This window comes from Dendrobates tinctorius, unplaced genomic scaffold (assembly GCF_039654945.1).
Source record: "Dendrobates tinctorius isolate UK_male_01 unplaced genomic scaffold, ASM3965494v1 ptg000039l, whole genome shotgun sequence".
In the NCBI taxonomy this organism is placed as follows: domain Eukaryota; kingdom Metazoa; phylum Chordata; class Amphibia; order Anura; family Dendrobatidae; genus Dendrobates; species Dendrobates tinctorius.
This window is the reverse complement of record NW_027361707.1, coordinates 19392963-19409547: the sequence shown is the minus strand read 5'-3', so window position 1 is coordinate 19409547 and position 16585 is coordinate 19392963.

Here is a 16585-nt window from a genome sequence, read left to right as displayed (position 1 = left end):
ACTAAACTTAAATATAACATGGTCAGTCATAAGTATTGGACCCTTTGCTCAGACACTTATATTTAAGTCACATGCTGTACATTTCCTTGTGATCCTCCTTGAGATGGTTCTACTCCTTCATTGGAGTCCAGTTGTGTTTAATTAAACTGATAGGACTTGATTTGTAAAGGCACACACCCAGGGCTGCCTCTAGGAATTTCGGGGCCCCATAATGGCAACATTTTCGGAACCCCCTTGAGACTCCGCCCAGGCTCCACCCCAGCCCCACCCCTCATACTGTCCACAGTCCCACAGCTCTCTCTTGGAAAAACTCCACTTCTCACCAATCACACATTAACAGTTCCCATCTCCAGATCACACATATAGCCATCAGCTCTTGTTTTGGCCAAAAGATTTTTTAAATCTGCAACCACAACAAGGTAGACTCTTTTGGCCGAGCTATACTCTATCCTATTAAACATTTGTTAAAATATCCAATACAATTAATGTATATTTTTATTTATTTTTCAATTTTTAAAATGACCAATAATATCACATCCAAAGGGACAAATACCACCGCACCATGACCAGACACCATATTACCACCACAGTGACAGGATAATAGCACATAGAAGGGACAAATACCACCGCACCATGCCCAGACCACATATTACCACTACATGGTGACTGAATACTACAATACTGATCATTAATAAAAATTAACCAATAATACTATCGCGATAAAAGCCATTATACACAGGAGATCTTTACATAGTATGCAGTGTCTGTGTATAGGTAATACAGTGATCACCATTGACATTATACACAGGACCTCTGTATATAGTGTCAGTGCACAGGTAATACAGTAATCATTGATGACATTATGCATAGGAGCTCTGTTTATAGTGTCAGTGTACAGGTAATACAGTGATCACCGGTGACATTATGCACAGGACCTCTGTATATAGTGCCAGTGCACAGGTAATACAGTAATCACTGGTGACATTATGCACAGGACCTCTGTATATAGTGTCAGTGTACAGGTAATACAGTGATCACTGATGACATTGTACACAGGAACTCTGTATATAGTGTATAGTGTCAGTGTACAGGTAACACACTGACTCACCAGTGACGTCTCTAGGTGAAGTCCTTCAGCTTCGCTTTTAATCTTTCATCCAGCACAGACCGCCATCACGTCTTCCAGCCAGGGCTCGTCTCTGCAGGAAATAACATGGTTATCTAGAGCAACGCTTGCAGAACACATTACTTAATTTTTTCCCAACTTCTACACTACACCAGATGAAGAAAAAAAGGCGACATAGTAACACTCTGCACAGTAACAGGACCTCCCCCATTTAAAACAGTATCCTTAAAAAAAAACTAAAAAAAAACAAAACATGACTGCAGTAATAATATCCCTTAATTAGCCCCTATGGTAATAATATCCCCCATCTTGGCCTCCATGTGTCTCATTCCTGGCTCCAGCTATATGTTCTCTCATCCTGCGCTCATGAGTATCCATTCTGCCCCATATGATCTCCCGATCCTGCCCCATCTGTCCCATGATCCTGCCGCCCCATCTGTCTACATCGTTTCCATCCTGCCCCATGATCCTGCACCATGTGTCTCCCATCCTGCCCCTTCTTGTGTCTCACATTTTGCCCCCTCTTGTGTCTCACAAACTGCCCCGTGTCCATTCTGCCCTTCCTGTGTCTCACATTCTGCCCTGTGTCCATTCTGCCTCCTCCCGTGTCTCACTGTCACATTCTGCCCCATGTCCATTCTGCTTCCTCCTGTGTCTCACTGTCACATTCTGCCCCCGTGTCCATTCTGCCCCCTCCTGTGTCTTACTGTCACATTCTGCCCCTGTGTGTCACATTCTGCCCGTGTCTCACATTCTGCTCCCATGTCCACATTCTGCTCCCATGTCCACATTCTGCTCCCATGTCCACATTCTGTCTCCATGTCCATTCTGCTCCCTCCTGTGTCTCACTGTCACATTCTGCCCTGTGTCCATTCTGCTCCGTGTTTATTCTGCCCCCCCCTGTGTCTTGCTGTCACATTCTGCCCGTGCCTCACATTCTGCCCGTGTCTCACATTCTGCCCCCTCCTGTGTCTTACTGTCACATTCTGCCCCCGTTTCCATTCTTCCCCCTCCTGTGTCTCACTGTCACAGTCTACCCCCGTGTCCATTCTGCCCCCTAATGTGTCTCACTGTCACATTCTGCCCCTCCTGTGTCTCACTGTCACATTCTGCCCCCTCCTGTGTCTGTCACATTCTGCCCCCGTGTCTCACATTCTCTGTCCCCTGTGTCCCACATTCTGCCCCAGTGTCTCACATTCTCTGCCCCCCCGTGTCTCACATGCTGCCCCCTCATGTGTCTCACTGTCACATTCTGCCCCTTGTCTCACTTTCTGCCCCTTCCTGTGTCTCACTGTCACATTCTACCCCGTGTCCATTCTGCCCTCATGCCTCACATTCTACCCCCATGTCTCACATTCTGCCCCGTGTCTCACATTTTATCCCATGTCTCACATCCTGCCTCTGTGTCTCACATTCTGCCCCCTCCTGTGTCTCACTGTCATATTCTGCCCCCGTGTCTCACATTCTGCCTTGTGTCTCACATTCTCTGCCCCCCGTGTTTCACATTCTGCCCCAGTGTCTCATATTCTCTGCCCCCCGTGTCTCACATTCTGCCCGCGGCTTGCCGCTTTCAATAAAATTAAAGATATTTTTAAAAAACATGTTTTCCTTACCTTGCCGCACTCCTGCGGTGAAGCTCCCTCCACACAGCTCAAGCACGCACTCGCCGGCAAATGACAATGACGTCAGATGCCGGCGACGTGTGCGCTGCGGCTGACGTCAGCTGCCAGCCTCCGATTGGCTGGCGGTTGTGAACTATTGATGTGCGGGTCTGGGCCCGCATGTCAATAGAGATGAACTGCCGCTAGGGCCCGATTTAGCCTACCGCTAGGGCCCGGTGAGCAGATGAGACGGGGCCCGATGTGGGCCCCGTCTGCCCACCGGGCCCCATACGCCAGTCAGGGCAGTAATGCCCTGATGGCGACCCTGCACGCACCTGTCTATATGACCTCACAGTGCATGTAAGACCAAATGAGAATCATGAGGTCAAAGGAACTGGCCAACTCCAAGGTTACAAAAGAATTTCTTTGACCTCATGATGCTCATTTGGCCTGACATGCACTGTGAGCTGTGAGGTCTTATATAGACAGGTGTGCACCTTTACAATTCAAGTCAGTCTATTGCTGGTAACGTCCGTATGAAGAACAGGAAGTGTGAGTCTCATATTGGTCCTAATGGCCAGTTCAAAAAATTGCAAGAATTTTGTATTTTTTGTTGTTGTTTTTTATATACTGACATTAAAATTGAAAAAAAATGTTTTATGAAATTAAAATAAGAATGCATTTAATATAACAACTTGATTTAATGGACATGGCATTTTTTGTTACTTAAATGCTTTGCATTTGGGTTTCATCAAGAATTTTGCGTTGTTTGCTTTCTTTAGCCTTTAGTGTTTTACTGGCTATTAGCAGCTGCAGAATGAGAGAACTGCAAGTCCATTAGTGAGTGGGGGGGTTCTGACTGTTTAATCTGTTTATTTTTGAGCTATTCTATGCTGATTTATGATGACAGACCACATCAAAGTTGAGTTCAACTTTGAGGTGGGTAGAAATCAGCTGAGGATAGCTCAAAAATAGACAGATGAAAGGTGCATCTGAGGATGACAGTGATGAAGATGATTTATTGGTCTCTCGAACCCTTTTTCCAGGTGCACACAGTCACAGTTGTTCAGTACACTGCTTGATCCATTTTTGCAATCCTTTCTTTTTGAGATCCTGTTGAAGATTCCAGATCTCTGATACATGTCTTGTTTTTGATCATTGGTAATTTAAATTGATCCTTCTGTTCCCATACATCATGGCACTGTCACAGCTCATCCCCTGTGTTCATGATGATGATTTTTATGCTGTCATAAGCTATCTGAGCAGTAACAGGTTGGCACGCAATGTCGGACTGGTTTGGTAAAGGCCCACTGGTTACATTGATTTTTGCGGCCCACTGTTCAGCTACATGCAAAAATAACCTGACCCTAGTACACAAATTACCGTCTGCTTCTATGTAATATTAATTTGGCTGGCTTGTTTAATGAATGATTAGATTATACCTTTTTCTGCAAATTGTGAATCAAGTGTAATAGCACTACTCATTAGCACTCCTTCACAGGGGCCTACCGGAGGATTCTCCTGTTCTCCGGTGGGCCAGTCCAAGCCTGTTTATACGAGATGATAATGAGGAACGAGTATTCGTATGCACTCTTTTTGACAATTAACAGCCTGTGTAGAAGAGTACAGCCGGATAGTACCACCAAACAAAAACAAAATAAACAATGACGAGGACCGAAAATATCTATAGTAAAAATGACGTGAAAGCGATATTGAATTTCTCACAAATCTAAAAATACTTCAAAAACCAACTTTTACTTTAAAAAAGCCAGATATCATCTGAAATGGGAAAGTGAAAGAAAACCAGGCGTAGCTCATGATTAAAACATTGCCTGGGAAAAATGGGTGGATAAGGACGCTGAGCCCTGGAGAGGGCCACACCCCACAATGCATACAACAAAACAAAACAAAAAAAATACAAAACTACTCATGCCCAGGAAGACAGCGCTGGCACAGGACTCATCCAGCTGCAAGATTTGAAAAGAGCCGGCATTAACTACCGGCTGAGTCTCGCATCCTGCGTCATCGCTGCCTCCCTGGGCCTGCACAGTTCACCGATGAAGCCATTGCCAGGGTGGCAGAACTTCTCATCCATGTGCGAGTCTTGAAAAAAGTCGGCAGTGACTTAGCTCTTGCATAGCACGTCACTCACGTCCACAGAGGCGTGATAACATGATTAGTCAGTGAAAATCAATGCCCCCCCCCACGATTAGCCACAAAATAATTAGCATATTGCAAGCCCGGTTATAAAATGTATTTTAAACATATTCTAAAATCAATAAGTCACGAAAAACGGCTTGTTGGGGTATGTGCACACATTAAATATTTGCAACAAAAATTTCTGCACCATTTCATGAACTACTGCACACTGTACTATGAACTTTTGGCCCATCAGTTCCCGATTGATCGGGTTAAAGTGGGATTCCTGATGTCCCTCCTTGCAGGAGAAGCCCTTGCATGCATTAACCCCTTGTGAAAGAGAAGAGATTCTGTGACCATGGACCTATAGGACATCATGGTGGCCTTACGTAAGGTCTTTGATGAACCTGGTCATGCTTCTCCTACTGCATCTTTATTGCATCTTCCCTGCTCAGACTGTGTCAGGGAGAATTGTCCGTCAGTCAGTATGCCGTCTGGTACCGCACCCTGTCTTCCAAACTGGGATGGAACAACAGCTTTGGTAGCCGCCTTCTTGGAGGGATTAAGAATCAGGGAAAAGTTGGCTGGACATGTTATGCCGGCCTCCCTAGACAAATTAATCTCCCTGGCAATCTGCATCGACCTCCGGTTTCAAGACTGGACCAAAGAGGTGACACGTAAAAGAAAACTGGTGAGTCTGGCTCTGCTTTTCCAAAGGCCGCTCTTTCCTCAGCCTCCTGAAACAGTTGTACTGGCGGAACCAATGCAGGTCGATTGAGTTGGGCTGGCAGACAATGGTCATGCCAACAGAGTGTGCTTTCATTGCGGTAATGCAGAGCACTTTATTCGTGACTGTCCTAAGAGGTTTAAGCTTCTAAACCTAGGGCCTATGGGTGAAACCTCCCTTGGTGAGAGAGATGGCTCTTCATCACTGACTGTGAATGTTTCTATGTCCTGTGGAGTAGTCCAATTCAATGAGACAGCCATTCTTGACTACGGTTCGGCGGGAAATTTGTGTAACAGGCCGTAGTGGATCAGTATCGAATTCCCATTCAATGTCTTCTGAATCTGCTGAAAGCGTCATCTGTTCCGCTGAAAGTGTTTTATACTGTACAGTTCAACTACCTTTTCCCGTAGATCCATTGACAATTCTTTTGCTTTCCCCATGACTCACAATCCAGAAATGTCAGTGGCTGGATGAAAGATGCAAGAGTCTGTCTGGTCCCAGAAACTCACTCAGCTTTTATGCACACACACTGAATACAAGTAAACAGATCACAGGTGAGGATGTTACCTTTAGTAGCCATTCAAACCCATTTGTGTCAATTTCTGGGCATGTTATCAGGCCAAAATAACCAGGGTATGTAAACTTTTGATCAGGGTCATTTGGATGTTTTGGGTTGTCATTATGATTTTGTAATAACCTGCAGGTACGGAGGATGTCGACAGACCAAGAGTTAAAGGTTATTTACAAGGATATTCACTCCACGCAGGAGGAGCAAACAAGGGGGATTAATTGTAACAAGTAAGGGCAATAAGGTGATTAAAGAGATATATACAAGCAAGAATAACCCCTTTCTGCCATCATATGTACTATCCCGTCCATGTGACCTGGGACTAAACTCCCATGGACGGCATAGTACGCCATAGCGATCAGCGGCGCCCCCGGGGGGAAGTGTCGCTGATCGCGGCCGGATGTCAGCTGATTATCACAGTTAACCCCTGGCACACTACGATCAAACATGATCGCAGTGTACTGGGGGATTAGGGAAGAATCTGCAGGGAGGGGGCTCCCTCCTTGCTTCCCTGAGACCCCCGGAGCAGCGCGATGTGCTGCGCTGTACGAGGGACTCCTTCCCTGCAGGCCCCCGGATCCAAGAAGGCCGCGGCTTCCTCAGTGCCTGCAGAGAGCAGGCATGGAGGAAGCCTGTGCAGCGCCTGTCACAGCGCTGTTCTAAGTGTCAGACCAGCGATCTGACACTTCACAGTAATGTCCCAATAAAATAAAGTAGAAAAAATAATTAATAAAACATCCCTAAATAAATTAAAAATATATATATATATTCCCTAATAAATTCATTTTTTGGAAATGAAAAAGAACAATAAAAGTACACATATTTAGTATCTCTGCATCCGTAACGACCCGCCCTATAAAACTGTCTGACTAGTTAACCCCTTTAGTGAACCCCTTAAAAATAAAAGCAAAAAACAATGCTTTATCATCATACCTACCACCGAACAAAAAGTGCAATAACGCGGGATCAAAAAGACGGATAAAATAACCATCCTTCCAGCAGGACAATGACCCAAAACACACTTCAAAAAGCACTAGAAAATGGTTTGAGAGAAAGCACTGGAGACTTCTTAGGTGGCCAGCAACGAGTCCAGAACCGAATCCCATAGAACACCTGTGGACAGAGGCGTATCTAGGCTTTCTGGCACCCGGGGCAAGAATTTGTTTCGGCGCCCCCCCCCCCCAAGTACATATGCGACTTGCACACTTAGACATGTACCCACGAGCTGCTCTCCCTAATGCTCTCAATGTTCAGTAAAAAACTGAAAGCAGGATGAGATGCTCGTTGTCGCAAGACCATAACTATGAAAATCGCATATGAGTGAAGTGTCCGTGTGATGACACTGGAACCTGCAGAGCTGAATCATGACATTGCAGCTTTTGAATTCTCACAACGAATGCACTGCACACTTTTAGGATTCTCCTTTGCTGATGTACAGTCAGCACAGCACAAGTATGTGATTTATATACTTCTGGCCACATTCTGACTAGACGTGCTCGGTCTCGCTCCGTTCATTTTCATTGAGTGACGCCACGCATGTCTAGTCAGCATGTGACCGTATGTATGTATATTACCGGCACAAGAGAATCCTAACAGCGTTCAGTGAGCACTATGAGAATTCAGAAGTCTGCAGTCACATAGAATGACAGCAGACTCATCACCGACCTGGACAACCCCTTTAATGTTCCTAACATAAATAAAAATAAAAATAAGAGAATAAGTCAGTGTCACAAATATTATTTACATCCAGGTACCTTATAGATGACGTCTCTGGAGTCGTCCTCCTTCTTTTCTTCTTCTTGTCCAGACCCCATGATGCGTTTTCTCATCCACATCTCGTCTTTGCAGACTTCCATCTTCTCCGGTCTTCTGCAGCAAATCTCCACACGATGCCCTTAAAGATAGAAGTGTCATTATAATGCTCCTAAATAAAAATATCTGCAATATACTGTCTCCTCACACTGTTCCCCTCCCTCCTCATACTGTCTCCTCTAACATCCCACCTGTTCACCATACTGTCTCCTCATATATTTACCCCCACACTCTCTATACTGTCTGCTCACACATTCCCCTGACTCCCCATACTGTGTCTGCACACATCCCATCACCCTCACTCCCCATACTGTGTCCACATACATTTTTCCCATCGCTACTCATACTGTGTCCACTTACCCGTTCACACCCCTTACTGTCTGCACCCATCCCCCATACTGTTTCCTCATACATGCCCTCATACATACATATTCTTCATTGTGTCCTCAAATCTCCCCACACATTAAATCCCCCCACTCCAAATCCCTCATCCCCAATCCGCCACACACATTAGGTACCCCCTATCCCCACTCCAAATCCCCACACACATTAAATCCCTCATCCCCACTGGAAATCCCTCACACACAATAAATAACCCCCCATCCCCACTCCAAATCCCCCCCACACATTAAGTATCCCCATCCCCACTCAATAACCCCCGTCCCTACTCCCAAATCCCCCCACACATTATGTACCCCCCACACATTAACCCCCATCTCCACTCATTAACCCCCACACATTAACCCCCATCCCCACATTAACCCCCATCTCCACTCATTAACCCCCACATATTAACCCCCATCTCCACTCATTAACCCCTCCACCCATTAACCCCCATCCCCACATTAACCCCCACACATTAACCCCCATCTCCACTCATTAACCCCCTACACATTAACCCCCATCCCCACTCATTAACCTCCATCCCCACTCATTAACCCCCACATATTAACCCCCATCTCCACTCATTAACCCCTCCACTCATTAACCCCCATCCCCACATTAACCCCTATCTCCACTCATTAACCCCCCACTCATTTACCCCATCCCCACATTAACCCCCATCTCCACTCATTAACCCCATCTCCACTCATTAACCCCCATCCCCACTCATTAACCCCAATCCCCACTCATTAACCTCCATCCCCACATTAATCCCCATCTCCACTCATTAACCCTCTACTCATTAATCCCCCCCACTCATTAACCCCCATCCCCACATTAAGCCCCCATCTCCCATCTTCGGTGGTTCTTCAGCTCCACAGAGGAGCACACTTACCAACAGCGTTCGCTCTGGGCGCCGGGGAGTGATGTCAGCAGCGTTATCACATGACCTGATCACGCTGCTGACGTCGCTCTGACCCGGCGCTCTGGTCAGAGCTTCAATTGTACTGGCGTCTGTATAGACGCCAAGTACAACAATTGCTGCCTGGGAGCCGCCGCGGCCTCCTTCTCTGTGTCGGCTGTCAGCTTGACAGCCGACACAGAGAACAGCCGACACACAGGACGGGGGGCGGCAGAACACAGCCGCCGGGGGGAGACGCTGCAGACCGCTGCATTAGGCAGCATGACTGCGCCCCCCTGCTGGCTGCGCCCGGGGCAACTGCCCCGGCTGCCCCCCCCCTGGATATGCCCCTGCCTGTGGAGAGATCTAAAAATGGCAGATTGGAGAAGGCACCCTTCAAATATCAGGGACCAGGAGCAGTTTGCCAAAGAAGAATAGTCTAAAATTCCAGCAGAGCATTGTAAGAAACTCATTGATGGTTACCGGAAGTGGTTGGTCGCAGTTATTTTGGCTAAAGGTTGTGCAACCAAGTATTAGGCTGAGGGTGCTATTACTTTTGTCTGGCCCATTTTTGGAGTTTTGTGTGAAATGATCAATGTTTTGCTTTTTGCTTCATTCTCTTTTGTGTTTTTTCATTTAAGACAAATTAAATGAAGATAATAATACCAAAGAATTTGTGTTTGCAATCATTTTCAGGAAGAAACTGAGTATTATCTGACAGAATTGCAGGGGTGTCAAAACTTTTGGCCACAACTGTATATGTGTATGCATTTTACTGTGTGGGGGGACTGCATTATATTCTGGGGAGTGCATTATCACAGAATCATAGAATGGTAGAGTTGGAAGGGACCTCCTGGGTTATATGGTCCAACCCCCTGCTCAAAGGATTCACTAAATCATACCAGACAGATGTCTGTCCAGCCTCTGTATGAAGACTTCTATTGAAGGAGAACTCACCACCCCTTGTGGCAGCCTGTTCTACTCATTGATCACCCTAACTGTCAAAAAGTTTTTTCTAATATCTAATCTGTGTCTCCTCCCATTCAGTTTCATTCCATTGCTTCTAGTCTTTCCTTGTGCAAATGAGAATAAAGATGATCCTTCTACAATGTGTCAGCCCTTGAGATATTTGTAGACAGCTATTAAGTCTCCCCTCAGTCTCCTTTTTTGCAAGCTAAACATACCCAAATCCTGAAACCGTTTCTCATAGGACATGGTTTGCAGACCGGTCACCATTCTTGTCGCTTTTCTCTGAACTTGCACCAGTTTTTCGATGTATTTTTTAAAATGTGGTGCCTAAATCTGGACACAGTATTCCAGATGAGGTCTGACCAAAGAGGAGTAGAGGGAAATAATGACTTCACGTGATCTAGACTGTATGCTTCTGTTAATACATCCCAGAATTGCATTTGCCTTTTTTGCTGCTGCATCACGCTGCTGACTCATGTTCAGTTTATGATATTAGTATACCCAACTCTTTTTCACATGTGCTGTTGCTTGGCCATATTCCTCCCATTCTGTATATGATTTTTTCTTTTTTATTGCCTAGATGTAGTACTTTACATTTTTTCTTGTTAAAAACCATTCTGTTAGTTGCTGCCAACTGCTCCAGTTTATTTACATCTTTTTGAATCCGCTCTCTCTTCTCTAGTATTAGCTATCCCTCCTAGATTTGTGTCATCAGCAAATTTAATCAGTTAACCCTCAATTCCTTCATCTAAATCATTGACAAAGATATTTAACAATATAAGGCCCAGGACAGAGCCCTGTGATACCCCACTTGAGACATTCTTCCAACTGGTTGTGCAGCCATAAATCCACCTAAAAGTTGCCTTGTCCATTCCATACTTAGTCATTTTTTCAATAAGGATGGTGTGAGATTCTTTGTCAAATGCTTTGCTGAAGTTAAGATATACTATATCTACTGCATTTCCCTGATCCACCCAGTCAGTGATTCTGTCATAGAAGGCAATTAAGAGAGGGTCCCGTTTCACTTAGCGACGCACCAGCGATCCTGACAATGATATGACCAGGTAGGGATCACTGGTGTGTCACTAAATGATCGCTGGTAAGCTGCCAAACAGGCAGATCTCTTCAGCGACGCAGCAACCATCCAGCGATCCTCGGCGGTCGTTGGTACCTTGTCACACAGCAGCGATTCTGAACGATTCCAGCCTGCGTCCTGAGTTCTGCGTCGCCAACGAGGTCGCTCGTCAGGTCAAACACAGCGATGTGCACTGGCCAGCGGGATTCCGACGATGAAAAAATGGCCCAGGACATTCCTGCACGATCAGCGATATCCAGCGGGGGGGCCGGTCGCCGCAGAGTGTCACATGTAGCGAGATCGCTGGCGAGGTCACTGTTGCGTCACAAAATCGGAAATGCTTCAGTGATCTCGCTAGCGATCTCGCTATGTGAGAAGGGGGCTTTAGTCTGACATGACTTATTAGTTACAAACCCTTGCTGACTCTGGGTAATCACTTCATTCTTATCTTTTTCTCGGTCACTTGTACATAATTTTTGAAGGAACTCGGCTGGGAGATTGTTCCAAACATCTTGGAGACCTATCCACAGATCTTCTGTGGATGAGGTTTGTGCAAATCCTTCTGTATCTTCATGTAATCCCAGATAGACTGGATGATGATGAGATCAGGACTCTGTAGGGCCAAATCACCACTTCCAGGAATCCTTGTTCTTCTTTATGATGAGAATAGTTCTTTAAGACAGATGGGATTGAAGGATTTGCCTAAGCACAAAAAAAAGGAAAAAATAAAATAAAAAAACAAATTAAAATAAATAAATAAAATTATATTATATATATACAGTATATATATACCAGGGCTAAGTTGTAATGAATGCATACATTTTCATCGACTATTGTTAATTGTGTAACATAACAGTTGCTGATCACAGATGTCAGTGAGACCTCTACAGTGTATGTCTGTAATCTAATGTTGTTCACTTGCTGGTAGGTCATGACTTCCAGCTTCATCCCTAATGAGTCATGAAAGTCGGATAAAGAATAAAATGAGATTAGGTCATCATTAAACGTAGTCATGGTAATTAATCCATAATTACTCTCCTCAGCCTTCGCTTTTTCATGATTATAAAAACAGAAGGAGGAAACAAAGACAAAAATACACAAAGAGATCCGAGTAAATAATGTTTCTTGTCCTGCTGTGTGTTCCTACAGAGAAATCCTTAGACGGCCTTGTTTTCATAGCGCAGATTTTACATAGGTGGATCATAAAAGAAAAAGTATAAAGATTTATTCCCTTAGTTTACCATCCTTTCCCCTTATTCCTTTTCTCTCTCTCAATACACAGTCATAGGAGTCCTTGTTTTTTTTTTAGTTGAGTCATAGAATCATAGAATCATAGAATCGTAGAGTTGGAAGGGACCTCCTGGGCCATCTGGTCCAACCCCCTGCTCAAAGCAGGATTCGCTAAATCATCCCAGTCAGATGTCTGTCCAGCCTCTGTGAGTCAAAACATTGGATACCACCATTCATTCATTTTACCATATAATGTACTGAAAATTGCAAAACTTAGGCGTGTTTCAAACTTCAGTTTTTTGGCATAAGTCAAAATCCGCCTTTTTGATGGGAGGACGGATCCGTCTCAAGTAGTGAAAAACGGATGCAGATGGATGCAGCTGATTGGTTATTTCAACGGATACGTCTAGCGGATCAGACGAAAAAACGGATCAGTTGCATCTGACTCATCCATTTTTTTCATCCGTTCTTTCTTTTTTTTTGACTGATCCGTTTTTTTAGAATCCAAATGGGAGGCTCCCAAAGTGTGATTGGCTACTGGAAATGACTGGAAACATAAATCTTGATTGTTTGACCAACCCATCTTTGAAATGTTGTAGAGCAAGCGGCAGAGATGGAGGAAGTTCTGGTGAACATTGCGAGAATATATTCTGATTTTGCTTTTAAGGCCATTCGATTGGCTGTGATTGTCTGTGACAAGACGGAAGAAGCAAGAAAGCGCACCCTGTGTCAGCGGCGGAAGAGACGTCATTGGATCCATCCGATCAATGCAAGGCGAATGACACGTGGGGTCTATTCATAGCTCTATATGGAGTTGAGGCAAGACCCTGAAAAGTTCTTCCGATATTTACACATGAGACCTGAATACTTTGACATTTTGTTGGAACGTGTGGGAGAACTAACCAAGAGAAAGGACACCTATTTGCGGTTTTCCACTTCCCCTGCGGAGCGTCTGATGGTGACTCTTCGGTAATAATTTTTGTTGTATTTTATGCTATCTCATTCAGCAGACTTCTGTCATGTTGTAGCTGGTATTTATTATTAATTATTGTCTTTGCCTTTTTTAACAGATTCCTTGCAACTGGAGAATCCTTTTCCTCCCCCCATTATAAATTCCAGCTTGGAATTTCTACCATATCAGGCATAATAAAACACACCTGCCGGGCATTGTGGGATTATTTACGGGAGTACATCCCACATCCAACACAGGAGAGGTGGCTGGTGATTGCTGATAATTTTGAAAAAATATGCCAGTTCCCAAATTGCTTGGGTTCAGTTGATGGGAAGCACATAAGGCTTGTAAAACCTGCTGGATCGGGTTCCGAATATTTCAACTGTAAAAAGTATTTCTCAATTGTACTGATGGCCATTGCTGACACCCAATGCAAATTCATCGCGGTGGATATTGGTGCCTATGGGCGCTCAAATGATTCCCAAGATTTTAAAGTGTCACCAATGGGGCGTCGTTTATACGGAAAGACATTCGATTTTCCACCTCCAAGACCACTCCTTGGAACCTCTGGGCCACCCTTGCCATTTCTGTTTGTCGGAGTTGAGGCCTTTCAACTTTCACTACACCTATGGAAGCCCTATGGAAGTAGTGGATTGACGCAAAGGAAAAAAATCTTTAACTATCATTTAACACGAGCGCGCAGAGCGGTGGAGTGCGTCTTCTGGATTCTAACAACAAAATGTCGAGTCCTGCTGACCGCTATCAAACTGAAAACTGAGACTGTCGATGAGGTGGTGAAGGCTTGTTTGGTCCTGCACAATTTTGTGATATCCAGGAATAGGTATCCATGGAGGAAAATGTGTCCGAAACCACCTTGCGTGATTATGAAAATGAAACTGCAGTTTCCAGAATGAGGACCAATTTGCTGACTACTTTTTGTCACCTGAAGGAAGACTTGATTGGCAGGATGGCATGGTATGATATGTTTGTGTTGTGAGATAATGTACTGTTTTTTGGGAGTACCATAGTTATTGCTTTGTGATTACACCATGGTGTTAATAAACAGTTTTATCACAGGGTCACTTGGGATTATACCATGTTTTTTGTACCCAGTTTTCTACCAGGCACACTTGTGATTAAACCATGTTATTTTTACCCAGTTTTGTACCATGATCATTTGTGATTATACCTTTTTTTTATTAAACCAATTTTTGTGCATTCACCAAATTTGGTTTCATTTATGTTTTGTGTTTATTACCTTTTCAAAAAAGTGTTGTAAGTTAAAGTCAACAGACAGGAATCAATCAATTTATAAACCAAAAACGTGTTTATTTACAGAAACATTTAGAAATCTGTAAACTGTCGGGTGGATATAGTATCGCAGGGGCTGGTAGGGTGGACCACGTCGATGTTGGGGGAAAGGCGACCGGGTTGGGGTTGATCGGAAGTGGAAGGTGGGGAGAAAACATGAGACTGAGCAGGGAGGACAGATTGGGTGGGGGGGGTTGTGTTGGGGTAGGTGGGAAATTATATGGTACTGGTAGGTTGGACGGGGAAGGAATATGAAGCTGGGCTGGGGAAGGAAGATGTGATGGGGAAGGAAACTGTGGGGAAGGCATGTGGTACTGGGATGGATTTTGAAATTGTGAAGGATTTTGTAATTGGGGCGGATTTTGGAATTGGGACGGATTTTGGAATTGGGACGGATTTTGGAAACGGCAAGGAGTTGGGTACTGGGAAGGATTGTGAGGAGGGACAGTGGATTGGAGAGGTATGGGAGGAACAAATGTGTTAGGTCTAGGGGATTGGGAGATTGCCTGCGCTAGAGCAGCCTGGCAGGCTTGCATTACATGCATCTGCAGGTCAGGAGATAGCTGTTCCATGCTCGCGAGTACAGATTGAAAATATAGCCTATTCGGCTGTCTACTTGCATCTGAATGCAACCTATCCATACGACTGCCGAGTTCAAGGATGCTGGTCTTCAACATGTTGAAGCCAGCATTCACTTGCTCGGCCAAAAGTTAAATTGCGTTCTGGAAGGCTGCATTCAGATGTAAGAACTCGGGAGCATAACTCCGTTCCTGACTCCTCAGACGCTGCCGCCCAGAACTCAAAGGTGTTCTTGAGGTGGTGGCAGTGTCAGAGGGGTGGGGTAAAGGGAAAGCTAACTCGTTACCTGCAGCTTCATGTAACGAAGTCTGCCCAGATGCTCCAGAGCTGGTGGATGTGGCAGAGGGACCAGAAGTGAGGGAAGGGTCAGACAAAGGGCTAGAGGGGTCGGGTCACTCGACGTGGCCAACGGTGACGGACTCCTGAGGGATCGCTCCAGAGGGGTCAAACTGTGCTGTAGGCTCCCGAGTGCTACTAACGGTGCTGTGAAAGGGAAAAAAAATTAGTTTATTGTTCTTGCATTGCCCTGGCTGCAAAACCAAAATAAGGTTAGAGATCTTAACATTGTGACTTCCTAGATGGGTTGTGGAATATTTACCTTCTGGTCACCATCGTCACCCGGAGGAACGACAGGGCTCTTGAATATTTGTATTTGGTCCTGCGTCCTCCAGAGCCACTCGGGGCCCGCATCTCCTTGTTGAAGTCCATCTTGAAGCAATCCCTAAGTGACCGCCACCGCGTGACTACCCTTTCACCTGTAAAGTAAAAACACAAATGGGTTAAAACACAGTCCGCTATGCAACCTAAAACCCATATCTGTGAATACTTACACGCTTGAGTCTGCTGCCGAGGTTCTAGATGCCCCAAGTTTTCCACCACGGTTTCACAGACTTGCTCCCAGAGCCGACGGGTGATATATGTATCAGCATGGCTGCGGTTAGCCATTTTCCACAGCGGCTCCCGTTCTCGTACCTCTTCAATTAGGCGGTCCACATCCAGATCGCCTTCCTCCACATCCGATTCGGGAGCACGCTGTGTAGACTGTTAAAAAAAAAAAAAAATTTTTTTTTAATAAAATGCGAAAGACATCTAAATTTAACAAAATAAAAAAAAAAATGAAAACTTAATCCATGCTGACCGCTGCATCGATTTCCCCGCCGATGCTGGGAGCTTCTGTGAGCAACTCATTGCTGATGGCCAGAAAGTGCAGA